The sequence below is a fragment of the Ictidomys tridecemlineatus genome, chromosome 5 (assembly GCF_052094955.1).
Source record: "Ictidomys tridecemlineatus isolate mIctTri1 chromosome 5, mIctTri1.hap1, whole genome shotgun sequence".
Classification (NCBI taxonomy): Eukaryota; Metazoa; Chordata; class Mammalia; order Rodentia; family Sciuridae; genus Ictidomys; species Ictidomys tridecemlineatus.
In genome coordinates, this window is record NC_135481.1 from 87,719,004 (window position 1) to 87,732,233 (window position 13,230).

Consider the following 13,230-nt stretch of genomic DNA (forward strand, 5'->3'; position numbering starts at 1 on the left):
GAAATGTCTTGCTGATGGAAAAGGCAGTAAGTGAGGTAATTCGCAGTGAACCCGATGGGATCCAGGGTGGAGGGTACTACAAGCTGAGGAAGACCTTCTTTTCCCCAGGTGAACCCTCTGTCACCCAAGGTGTTCCCAGCAAAGAGAATCGTCTGCCCACCTGAGTTGAAAGGAACAAACAGAAAAGGGGATACAACCAGACAGGAGGAAAACATCAGCCCCCTGAAAAACACACTGGGCCAGGAACAGGCCTATTAGGCTGTGAGAAATTACCAGAAGAAAAACTCCCCTGAGGGTTCAATGACAGCTAAGTAGGAAAGAGCTCCCTCAGGAGGGAAGCAGGCTCTATTTCATTAAAGGGAGGAAAGAAGAAGAAGAAGAAGAAAAAAAAGATATTTTCTTTTTTGGGAACCTTTCTTTTTGTCGTTTGTTATCACCTCTATGTTTTCAGAAATGAAATGTCTTAAAACCACTAACCAACACACAGAGACATTATTATTTTTTTTTTCCTTTTGAAACAACTCTAAAGAACACAGTGTGCCGTGTACATCACCCTTGGGGCTTATATTTAATATAAGAACAGGATGGTCTCCCTTGCGTGCCTGATGCCTGACTAGAGCTGGGGAGAGGCCTGTGGCAGTTACGGCATCATCCGGCTATTGTGGCCAAATGAGAAGCGACAAGAAGGAAAAGGATATCTAATAGAAACTGCCCACAAATCTGTCCAGTGGTTGAAGCTGGTCACGACGTTCCCCAAGTCCCAGGCAGGTAATACTGAGAAGCAGCCATAGGAGCTTTGGGGGACTTTTATCTATATGAGAAATAAATTTCCTCACCTGCTCCACCCTCCTTCTGGCCTATCCTCTTCCATTCCGTTTGGCTCATTAATAACACCTACAAAGGACTCAGCCTAAATGGGCAATGTTATTTTATCTGATAGATGAGCCCCGCCTTGGAAAACATGTTCCAGTACCTCTTACCAGCAGGCATGGCCACACAAACATGTACTGTGCACCGGCCTCACCATGTCACACTAAACAAGAGAATGGCTACACCAGCAAAAAGCAACTCCAGAAATGCACAGTGGTGATTCTCTGGGCTGCTTGGTGCTGGCATAGCACTGATCTGGGCAGACCTCTCCTCCCTCAGGCATCTGTATTTCCAACTAGACTGAAAGCTCCTTAAGGGTTTGGAGCTTAGCAAATGATACCCCAAAGTGTGACGCCCTGACATGCTGAGCTGCAGAAACAGCCTCAGATCTAAGGGCTCTCTGACCTACTTCTCCCACCCCTAACTCTTGGTTATCTTTAATCCTCTTTCTCTCACAAAGCAGTTCCCTTAGCTGACTAGAAAAAGGAATGAGATTGTCTTAAGCCCCCTCCCTTGGAATCTCATCAAATAACCAGGAAAGTTAACCACCAGAGAAGAGAAGAGACTAAAATCATCCCCAGGCCCAGGAAGACTTTTTAGTTATTCTTCTGAAGGCAGCTCCAAAATTAACGGGAGACTTTATCTGAATGATAAACCATCCTTGTTGGCAGGAAGCTCTGCCCCTGTGCATCCCAGAACCAAGAGGAAGTTTCTCCAGGCCTGTATTTTGGGCCTATTCACTTCTCATGAGACTCACTTACTACCCCTGTAAATCTTTCGCACGCCCATTTCCCTCTCCCCCATGAAGAGGGATACATAGCTCCTGGAGTTCATGAAGTTATTGAATACTCAATCCTTGATATCCTTGGGCACGCTAATAAATTTGTTTTCTTTTTCTCCTGTTAATCTGCCTATTTTCAGTTCATTTCCATGAATCCTCAGAGGGCAAAGGGGAAAATTTCTTCCTGTCCCTATGAGAGGTATGAAAATTTACCTCCATGCCTGACACCTCACAGGTGTTTCATAGATATTTCTGAATGAAACTATCAACCAAATATAAATGTTCTTACTACTGAATGTAAAATGTGAGAAGGTTTAGTGACGTTAGCCAATCCCCCCAAAAAACAAATGCCACATATTTTCTTTGATATAAGGAGGCTGATTCATAGTGGGATAGGGAGCAGGAGCATGGGAGGAATAGACTAACTCTAGATAGGGCAGAGGGGTGGGAGGGGAAGGGAGGGGAAGGAAGGGGGCATGGGATAATTAATGATGGTGGAATGTGATGCTCATTACTATCCAAAGTACATGTATGAAGACACAAATTGATGTGAACATACTATGTATACAACCAGAGGTATGAAAAATTATGCTATATATATGTAATAAGAATTGTAATGCATTCTGCTGTCACATATAAATAAAAACATAAAAATGTGAGATTTATAAAGAAATACATGACATTTATTATTTAAATCTCTTTTGAAGTGGAATTCAGGGTCAAAACCTCATAATATTTATTCAATTCCAAATAACATTTCCTCTCTGTTCTTGGAGTCTGGTAAGGCACTCTACTCTCAGATCTCCTCACTATGATAACACTTCTTCCTGAATTATAGGTCTCAGCAGAAACTTCTCATCTACAAGAGCTTTGTCCTCAGTTTTTGAAGGGTGCATGGGGAGATGTTATTTATTTATTTTACTTATGTGTTGGTTTATCTTTTACACAGAAATGCTGACTTGCTGAATTAAAAGTCTTAACAAGTTAATAGGGAAACATAATTTCAAAAGAGGTTCTATTTTTCTGAGAAAAAAAAATGACCTCTCATCATTTATTGAAGTTTGCTCAAAGAATAACCTCAATGGGATCGTTGGTGTGCTCATGTAAAACACAGATTCCTCTCTTTGCTCGAGACTTGGAAACCCTAGTGGTAGGCTCTCGGAATCTGAATTTTGAATGAACATCTCAGGTGGTTCTCGTCCACACTAATGTGGACAGGGCTCAGGAAACATAGTGACATGCCTTTTCTGGGTGACATTTCACCATTATGGTTTCTAGACAAAATGGCTAAGTTCTGTATCACATCTCAAAAGCAACCTTTCTATGGGTGTCACACTGTTTTCTTCTCACAGTGTAAATATGGGATTGGAAGGTCTTCCAATGTCACAGAATGTTTTAAGGGGATGAAGGAAAGGCATGGCATAACACATGGGAGAATGTGACTGCACTCTTGGGGTGGGTCCAACTGCCCAGCTGGAGTGAGTTAAGATCTGCAGATGCACAATAGCATACCCGGTCAGTACAGCACATAGAAAACAGTGCCTAGAGAACTTTGGATCTCTTTTCTTCTGGCATTCCTACAGTGTTTATTTAACCATAGGGTACACAATTGTAATACCCTCCCCTTTTATGTGACATTATTCTTAGCAATGATAATTTAGTAACCAGAGGTAACATGAATCTCTTAATTTATCCTTTATTTTAAATGTTAAACCATTAAGAACAAATTCGAATTTGAAAAGTTACTCAAATTTCACAAATTATTTCATGTATGATCTAAACTTGGGACTTCCTGGTAATGTGCACTTTACATTGCTACATTCTTGCCAATTTTAAGCACGTGTATGTACTATCTTCAAGTAGTCACCTAGAATGGCAGGACTGCAATAACTCAAGTTATCTTTCTCTTTTTTTACAATCATCAACCATGTGCAATCATTGACTATGTAGTATTCAAACTCAGGAATAACCACCTGAGATGTTCATTCAAAATTCAAAGTATTTAGAGATGCCAACTTGAAGAATATCAAACCACTATCACCATGATCCAAGCTTATAAGGCCATATCCACGTGTGTCAGGGGCTTCAATATAATAGAATTCTCCAAATTAATTGGCACACAGTACATAGCATTGGTTTTAAAAAAACAGAAATAAAATGTGCCAATTCAAAAGCACATTATATATTATTAAAATTCAACAGTAACCTCAGTAATTGTTCAGAATTTAGAACAATAAATTTTTTTGCAAAGGGGAATTTCATTAATGATATTGTTTAGAATCATTGGCACATTGTGATAATGAATAAAGCAGGTTTTTACTTACTTATTTTATTTTTACTCTTTTATTACTATTTTTGAATTCTCTGCAAGCACTCTACCTTATTATTACCTGTATCTAGGGTTGTAGATTATATCACATAGCTTTGATTGGGTAGTGGGGAAAGTTTAGTTTCTTTGACTTATCCTGTCCATCTTGCCTTATTGTTGGGGGACTCTCTTTCCATTCTTAATGGCTGACCTCCACTGGATGGTAGATTAGACTGGGCAACTGAGGCTTCCACATTGATAAGACTTTGTAGCAGAGAACAAATTTGATGCTTTTCTTTATTGGACATAATTATCTGTTTTTATACCATTCCTATATTTCATTTAGACTTCAGTTCATGCATGTGTTTCAGCCAGTTTAGGATCTTTGCCACCCAAAGAACATGAATTTGCAGAGCAATTTCATATTTGGGATTTTGTTTAATCCCCATTCCTTTGGGATAAACTGAAGGAATTTCTTTTTCCCTATTTTGTGGATAAGGAAAGCAAGTTCAATACTCTAGTAAGTGGAAAATTTACTATTAGAGCTTAGGACTTCTCCTATAGCTTTCATATTTGCTCAGATTATCTCCCTCTTAGAAATACTACTCTTACTTCCTAGACTATGTAAATCTTTCTATTTCTCCCCTTTCTTTCTCTCTTCCTCTCTTTCATTTTTTAACATATATTTCTGTTTTATTTGCTTTTCACAATACATCTTCAAAAAATTCCAAACTCTAGTGAAAATGATAACATATAATGCATATCTAATATTTAACAGCTCAAGTCTTCTATATTTTCTTCTTTTGCCTTTTTAAATTAGTTCTTCCTTGAGAGGCAGAACTTTGGACACACAGTTAGTACATTGGTAGAGCTGCTTCTGGGTTTCTGACTCCAGTTCTATACTCTTTTTACAGTACATCACATTTTTCAGTTCCTAAATCCCTTTTTAAATCTTATGTTTTGGCATTGCATTCCACGCCATTGAAATATTGTCCCATTTTTATATGTATTATGCTATTCCCTATTTCCCACCTGCATCCCCTGAATTCTAAATTAACTGAACAAAGAGGTGATGTTTTATGATTCTTGTTCTGCCCTGCTCTTCCTTAGAGCACTTAGCACCTTTTTAAGCACATAAATAATATTCAAGAAACTATTTTAGTTAATTGCTTAGACAATTGATTAGATGATGAATCAATTGAAAATATCTCTTTGCCATCATCAATCCTTTGACTCTGGCGTGATTTAATTTGAGTTCCTTCTGCATATTACAGGTACTGCCATTAGCATATTTGTATTGTTCTCCAAGGCCTCTTTGAATTTTATACAATGTTTTGGCCTTCCATTTAAATGAGCATTTGAATCCTGCATCTTTCCAGATTTGGCAGCACCTTATTGGTTAGTCTTCTACCTGTGTGGTTAGTCTTTCTCATGGCTTATACCCTCTAATGTGTCATGATGACTTTAATTTTCCAGCTCTGGACATCTGACTGCCTCACATGATCTCAATAACACTTCTAACACTTCATCCAGGTGAAGTGTTAGAAAAACTAACAAGAGTTCCTTTATATAAAGGAAGAGTGAGCTGTTCAGAAAATCCTGGCTTTTAATTTTTGCTGCAAATTTCCACTAGTGTCCAAGTAACCGATAAAAGATACATCTTTTGATTAGATGAATGCCCTTGAAATCACCTCCGCATAAAAAAATAGCTTACATAACTCTGGTTATCAGCAAGAGAGTAGACTAATAAAATTAAAAGACCAATGAACTAAGAGTTCAAAGACTATGAACTCACTAGACTGCAAGGTCTTTAAGAGCACAGACTGTTCAATTATTAATATTCATGTTCCTGGTGCACAGATGTTTCTGTTTTTTATAGGTCTTCAAAAGTCTACCAGATAAGTGAGTGAGTGAATGAATGGCTGAAAGAATGAATAAAAAAGAATTAATGACACAAAGCACAATTTCATGTCTAGTTTTGACACATACTAACTGGATAACCCCAAAGTCATTAACTTCCACTGCGTTAACTTGCCTGAATGGAAATCTAGGATTTGAAGTGAACTGCTATGTTCAATTTGGGGTTGTCGTAAAAATAAAATATTGCATTTCTGTTTATCCAAGCTAGGTAATAGGCTTACTAAATGGTAATGCTATACATTTCGTATCTGAAGTAAATTTGGCTGCAAGAAAGAAAATTTTACTAACCATATATTAAGCAAAACGGCATTTATTTTCCACATATAATGCAGGTGTTGGTCAGTGGCTCAATGACATCGAGGTCTGTCTCTTCAACTCTCTTTCTCTCGTGGTCATGAATGAGTACAGCAGTTCTGGCTGCCTCAAAGTGTTGTAATTTCTCCCAATACCTACACAACAAGTTTCCCTCAATATAGAACTTCATTGTATTGACTACTCTTAGCCCTTGCAAAATGACAGAAAGGATTCTCACCATTGACTTTGGTCAACCAAGTTTCATTGACTAGAGACAGTCATACTCTACCAGAACCCAAATTAGGACACTATTAGTGAGGAAAATGATACCTAAGCAAGTCTTTCACATACACATCTAGAGCTGTTTTGAGGAACAAGAATTTAGAAGGAAAGAAAAGCCAATACAAAAATACTCCCATTCATAAGTATGTATGTATGTAGCAAGTATGAATGGTAGTGGAGTTTAACATTTTTCTTTGTTACTAACTACTTATCTTGGAATAGAACTGGCATAAAAATGTCTGATCTGTGATGTTCTTAAAGTGATGGATACTTTTAGAATCAGCATATCTGATGCTGCCCACTAGAAATCCTGCTTCTCTAGTTTTGCCAAGATGGAGCACCATCTTTGCAGGAACTTTAGCCAAGTCCCCAATCTGCCACATGCTTTACTCTTTAACTTTAGATACTGAAAGGGTAAGGTGTTCCATATCATTGGTGCAAAGTGTATAATGGAGTAAGAATCACAAGAGTAGTAATTATAGTGAATGGCACAGTAATACATTTGGTCTGAGATGCTCCTGACTTCAGTCTTTTCCCTTCATTATAGGATCAACCCAATATGCCATTCCTGTGTCTCTGGTGACCCACAGCTTCATTTACATGAGTATGTCTGGCATACTTAAATGGAATATTCATTCCATCATCTGCTTGGCTATGATTCTAATTCCTCTTCCTCCCCATTTCACACCCACTATTAAATTGCTCTGCTTACTTTCCATTATAGAAATGACTAGAGTGTTGCACTCCAACTCTCTGCTTATTTATGAAGTCAGTGTTTACTCTGTTGAACCCATCGGTGTTTAAAAAGGAAAACAAGGGGACATCAGTGACCCACCTGATGACAAGAAGTTACAATTTACCACTGCCAAATTACCAAGTAATTTTATTAATAACAGCCTCTGAAATAAGGAAGAGGTGCTTTTAAAGCCTTTTGGTCACATGGTTAGAAGGCAATCCTAGATGAAAAACCAGCTAAGTTTTATCTATTTTACTTTTCTCTTTTTCCCTGCACATGGGAGAGCCTGGATTGTTTATAGTTCATAGAGATGCTTCAGGGTTACACTGTGTCACCCAACAGTTTTTTTAATATTGCAATTGATATTCATATTTCACTGCTATAAATTTCTCATTTCTAACTATAGCCACAGAAAAGCCAAAGGTCATTGGAATTAGCTAGAGGACTCTTGGAAATGATTTATATCTACAACAATAATTACAGACCCATATTTTTATTAAATACTCCCTCAAGATATTTTATTTTCAATATATATAGAAGTTCTCACTTTATTAGTCCTCTACAGATGGGTCTCAGATTCATAGAAGCTGTCTGTTGGTGGTGTTTGGTTTTATTTTGACCTTGACAAAGTAAAACCATTCTCTTCTTGGCTGCTCTTTTGAATTTGATTCTTTACCTTGTAGACCATTTGGGATTAACATGAATTGAACTATTTGTTCCACATGAATTAGTAGACATTTTTATTGTCTGTTACTTGCTCAAATGCTGTAGTTTATCTGAATCCAGGGAGATTTGAATGCAGAACTTATACTAAGAGGCCTCTGCTGTTGATTTGAAGGCAAAAGCAGGAGAACATTTCTTCCTTACTCATCTATATTAATGGAACAAGTAAGGGATTGGAGACATAATACTTCAGAATGATGGCTGACAGACTTTTTAGGCTGCTATAACAAAATGCATCAACTTAGTGCCTTAAACAATAGAACTTTATTTTCATACAGTTTTGGAGGCTATGAGTCTGAGATCTGGTGCCAGACTTCCCAGTTCAGGAAAGAGCTCACCACCTACCTTGTAGAAACCCCATCTTCTTGGTGTCCTCACATGGTGGGAAGAGACAGGGCAAGTTATGTGATGGCTAATCTTACCCAGGTACTCATTCTATCTGAGGAACCCACAATTTGGGCCTCATTGAAACCCAATTAACTCTCAAAGGTCCCAACTCCAAATAACCTCACTTGGGAATTAAGGTTACAACATAAGAATTTGGGATATCAAATTCAGGCTACAATACTAACCAAATTTGCTTTTTTGCTCAAGAAGCAAAGACTTGAAATTTCTGATTTGAATAGACAAAAGCAACATAAACGTCAGTTGAATTGACAAGAAAATAAAAGAAAATCATTAGATTTTAAAAACAAAGAAATTTAAACAGAGAGGCAAACTGTCATTGAAGTTGACCAGAGTGGGTTATTGTCCAGCTAACAGAGCAGATGGGATGTTAGTTCTCCAGTACATAAAGAACAAGAGGCTTTGGACCATAGGTAAGGCCGAATGTGAAATGTGGATAAGGAAGAATGTAAAATGTACGTGAAAGTCTAGGAACTTGAAAGTAAGGGGGGAAATCTACCCATTATCACAGAGAGAGGAGAAAAAAAAACTTGTTGTATTGCCTAGTGCCTGGATGGAAACTAAAACACTGAGTATGGGCTGTGCTGAAGTTTGAGGTTGAAACCAACTTTGTCTGCATGGTCTGCCCCATTCCCCATCCAAGAGATAAAAATAACAACTTATTCTTTTGTGGTGGAATCCCTGGGAATGAAATAAATCCATGAAAAACTGGATTCTCCTTCAAACCATGTTTCAAAGGATCCTCACAGGTGGGAAAATGAGTTTGTGAAAATGAACTGATACACCATGATTGAAGTCCACAGGTACAAAACCAAGAATATTAGGGTCCAGGGACCTGAGACAGGACATTACCAATTACAATGGGAAAATGAAGGGGGCTAAAGATGATTAAAGACATTGAAAAAGAAAGCCCAGAATATAAGATACCATGAAATGGACCAATTTCAAATTGATAAAAAAACATGTATAAATTGTTGCTGAAGTTAAAAAAAAATTCAATGATAGCTTTAACAAATAGTAGATTGAACAAAGATGAGAAGAAATTTATAATCAGAAAGAGACATCTAAGGAAATTACCAGAAAGAAGCAATAGAAATAAAAATAGAAAACATGTGCAAGGAAGATTAAGAAACAGAAAAAGATCGCCCAGCCTTTGCTAATAGGATTCCCCAAAGGAAAAATGATCAGCCATGTAAAAAAATACTTGATGACAAAATGTCTAAAAATTTATAGAAATCATGGATGACCATAATCTTCAGATTTAAGAAACATACTTAGATCTTTGTTTCTATCTCATCTAAAATTCATGCATAACAGTTCTAATCATCAAGCAGTATAGGAATATCTGTGCTCTGTAAAAATATTTTATCATAAATTTTCAAGAATATTTATAACCTTTAAAGAAACCCTAAAGACTCCCACATATATATAAAAGCTATAAATTTTAAAGGCATATTAAAACCTCTATAGCACATAATATTAACATCCATTAAATTTTAACTCCAAAAATTTTCACATTATTGTAAAAACATTTTCTTAACTTTGAAGAAATTTCACACATATAGAATAAGTTGCAAAGTTTAAAGTCAATAAATAACAAATTAGTTTACAGCCAAATACTTTTAAAAGCAGAACTATATAAAGAAATCTGTCAAGACTATATGGAAAATTTCTTTTTAAAATTGGTTCTTCTTACTGATATGTGACAGTAGAAGAAACTATTTTGGCAAAATTCTTTTTAAACTGGGATTTGAGTGTTTTTGCTGTGATGTTTGCTATGTAATGTGCTTAGTATCATGTCGATTATATAGTCTGTGGAAATAGAGGGCACAGGGTCTATGATAGTTCTCCAATGACCCTTGTTACTAATTCGGTACAATGATCCTGTTATTAGTGCATGGGCCTCCTCACCAAGAATACTCATTGTATGAAGCAGGGTATGGGTGGGTGATGCCGTTGACTCTGCCCCTGTTCTTTCTCCTCTGCCTATTACAAGTATAATGTTTATTGAGTTATCACATGTCAGACACTGTGCCCAGAGTTCCAAATGCCTTAACTCCTTTAATCCTCATGATAGCCCCAGGAAAATAGGCTCAATTATCTTTAGTTTATAGATATGGAAATTATGGCTTAGAGAGTTATGTAGCTTGCCAAAAATCACACCGATAGAAAGTGTTGAACAGAGTAAGGAAATGAGCCTTTCTGACTTCAATGCCTTGCTCTTGCCCATTATGTTATGTTGCTCTCATAGTCTGAACAAGGGAGTAAGAACATTGTTGTCAGGCCTAATACTTGCCAAATGAATTCAGTTCACTTTCGTTGTAACTTCTAAAGGACTGAACAGGAAAAGCTCATATAATGATGGCTTGAAATTTCCAGAGATGCCCGCAAGGCAGGGTCTTTAGAGGCTCCAGTACTGAAATATTATGGTGATGATGGAGATTTCTTTTGTTCCCCTCAACTCTCTAATTCAAAATATAAATACTAAAAAATAAGGATCAGATACCCAGAGTCCTGGTTTAGACTATGAAGTTTGCTTTTTTAGAAATTTCATGTAACAAATTATTTCAAAAATTCTTTTTTGATTGACCTTACCTTTTCTGGTGTCATAAATAGAAATTTGATCTGTGTGATGGTTAATTTTACATGTCAACATGTGAGAGTGTTTGGGGATGAACATCCCAACTAATGAGCTTTGAGTGAAGCAGATTGCCCTCCCAGGTGTGAGTGGGCCTCTTCCACGCAGCTGAAGCCTGGATAGAACAGAAAGAGCAGCCTCCCAGAGCCTCACTCTTATGGACTGTCTTCCCATCACACCTGTTCTACAACCTGACCTGGATCTTCAGCCTGAGGCTCCAGAGTGCAGATTTTACACTTGCCAGCTTATTAATCATGCAAGCCAAATCTTCATAGTAAATATCTTTTTCTCTATATGTTCATCAGGTTTCATCAGGTTCTTTTGGAGAACCCTGACTGTTATAGTCTCTTTGCTAAGAGATCTGCATCTCCAAAATAGCTGCCCTGAGTCATGTCCCCATTCTATGCCTTTTATTTCTTGATATTAATGTTGGAATTCTCAGTCTACTATGGTCTTGCTTAATTTGCAGAAAATGCAACCAAATATTTACAGTTGTGCATCATTAGGTGATTTTTGTCATTATGTGAACATCATAGTTAGTTTCACAAACTAAGTTTCACAAACTAAGATACTACAATGTCACTAGGTGACACAATCTTGCATGACCGTTGCCTTTTATGTGGTCTTTCATTGATTCATATGTTGTTTGGCAGGTAACTGTACTTAGAAACTTGCTGTTTCTCCCTCTTCTATGTTGTTGACAACACAATTGTACAACTATTCTCCTTCCTCAGCTCTCCCATTAAAATTTAACTTTGGTTTAGGAAGGAAGATAATGTAATCATGAACATGAGTTTTGAATTTTGAAATCAGAATTTTTTTTTTCAGTTTTGGAGCTGTATGACCTTAGTCAAGTCATTTTGAATTCCACTATCCTCACTGGTAAATTATGAAAATAAAAAAAAGACACATTGCAGCTAGGCATGGTGGTACACACCTGTAATCTCAGCAATTCAGGAGGCTGAGGCAGGAGGATTCCAAGTTTGAGGCCAGCTTCAGCAACTTATTGAAACCCTCAGAAAAATTAGTGAGGCCGTGTCTCAAATTTTTAAAAGTAATTTAAAAAAAAAGAAGTAGGATATAGCTTAATGGTAAAATGTCCCTGGGTTCAATCTCCAGTATCCTCCCCCCCCCAAAAAAAAATATATAGTGTGTAAGCACATTCGGAAATTTCACAGAGCTACACAAATGCATATGTTCAAAAGTGTTATTATGATAATTATAGGTTTTTGTACTATTAAGAATGTAAGCATGTATTTAATTCCTCCCTTTTAAGCGATAGTCCTTGGTCATTGGTAAAGGTGAATTTATAAATGATTAATTAATGGCACCATAGAAACTTCCTTATGAGCCCATAATGGCAGAGATTTGAAAGTCTGCATGTTAATTGAGAGATTCTGACTACGAACTGGGTTGATATACTGCATTTATCTACTTGCTATCCTATATATAATGGCAGGCTTCTACCAACCTGAAACTCTACTTCATGTCCTCCAGCCACATCTTTCTTAGCTTCACTGCTGAACAGTCAGGGAAACTCTTTTCCTGTCTGCTGGTCTGCTGTTGAAGTCTGTAGGTGGTTGTGCTTGACGCCATTGTTCCCTATTCATCTTCCTTGATGTCACTGCCTACCCTACTCAAAAGATATCCCTCTGAGGACCGAGGAATAATCTATTCCTTCTGACTGGGCTTGCATATAATCTTCAAGCTCATCAAAAGTAAATTAACTGTTGTTTGTTTGTTTAATTTACCAGATAGTCAACTGGTTCTCACTGATTCCATAAGATCCTTATATTCACCAGGAAAACAGAATATATAACCTGATACTTTCTGTAGAATTCCTTTTCTGTGTCCATGTTTTTGTTTGATAAAAAAAAAAAAACTGCATTTAAAATCAAACTAGGCTGAGGATGGAGTCCAGTGATAGAGCTCTTGCTTAACAGGTGTGAGAGTCTGGGAAAAAAAATTTTTTTAAAAATGCAAACTCCGTGTTTTATCACAAGTCATGTTTCCCCATCCTCTAGAACATGGAAATCAAATGAACTTCAATTTTAAGCTCTTCAAGGCTTCTGCACTATCTGAATGAAGCCCTGAGATCCAGGACTTATATTGTATTTGCTGCAGTATTTGGTTCTTAGACATCAGGGTCACAGAGAATTCCTAAAGGCTGGTTTTCCCAAGGGCTACTTTTTATGTAGAAACCCTCATCCCATAAACCATTGAATTAATTCACATTAACTATCATCAATGGCAAAAGTACACAAAACATAAAG

General features: G+C 37.1%; 1 long non-coding RNA gene across 1 annotated transcript in view; it reads right to left on the reverse strand.

Annotated features, from left to right (window-relative positions):
* Positions 1 to 13,230, reverse strand: part of LOC120886402 (uncharacterized) — a 139,848-nt gene that overhangs the window by 45,015 nt on the left and 81,603 nt on the right. The window lies entirely within an intron of this gene.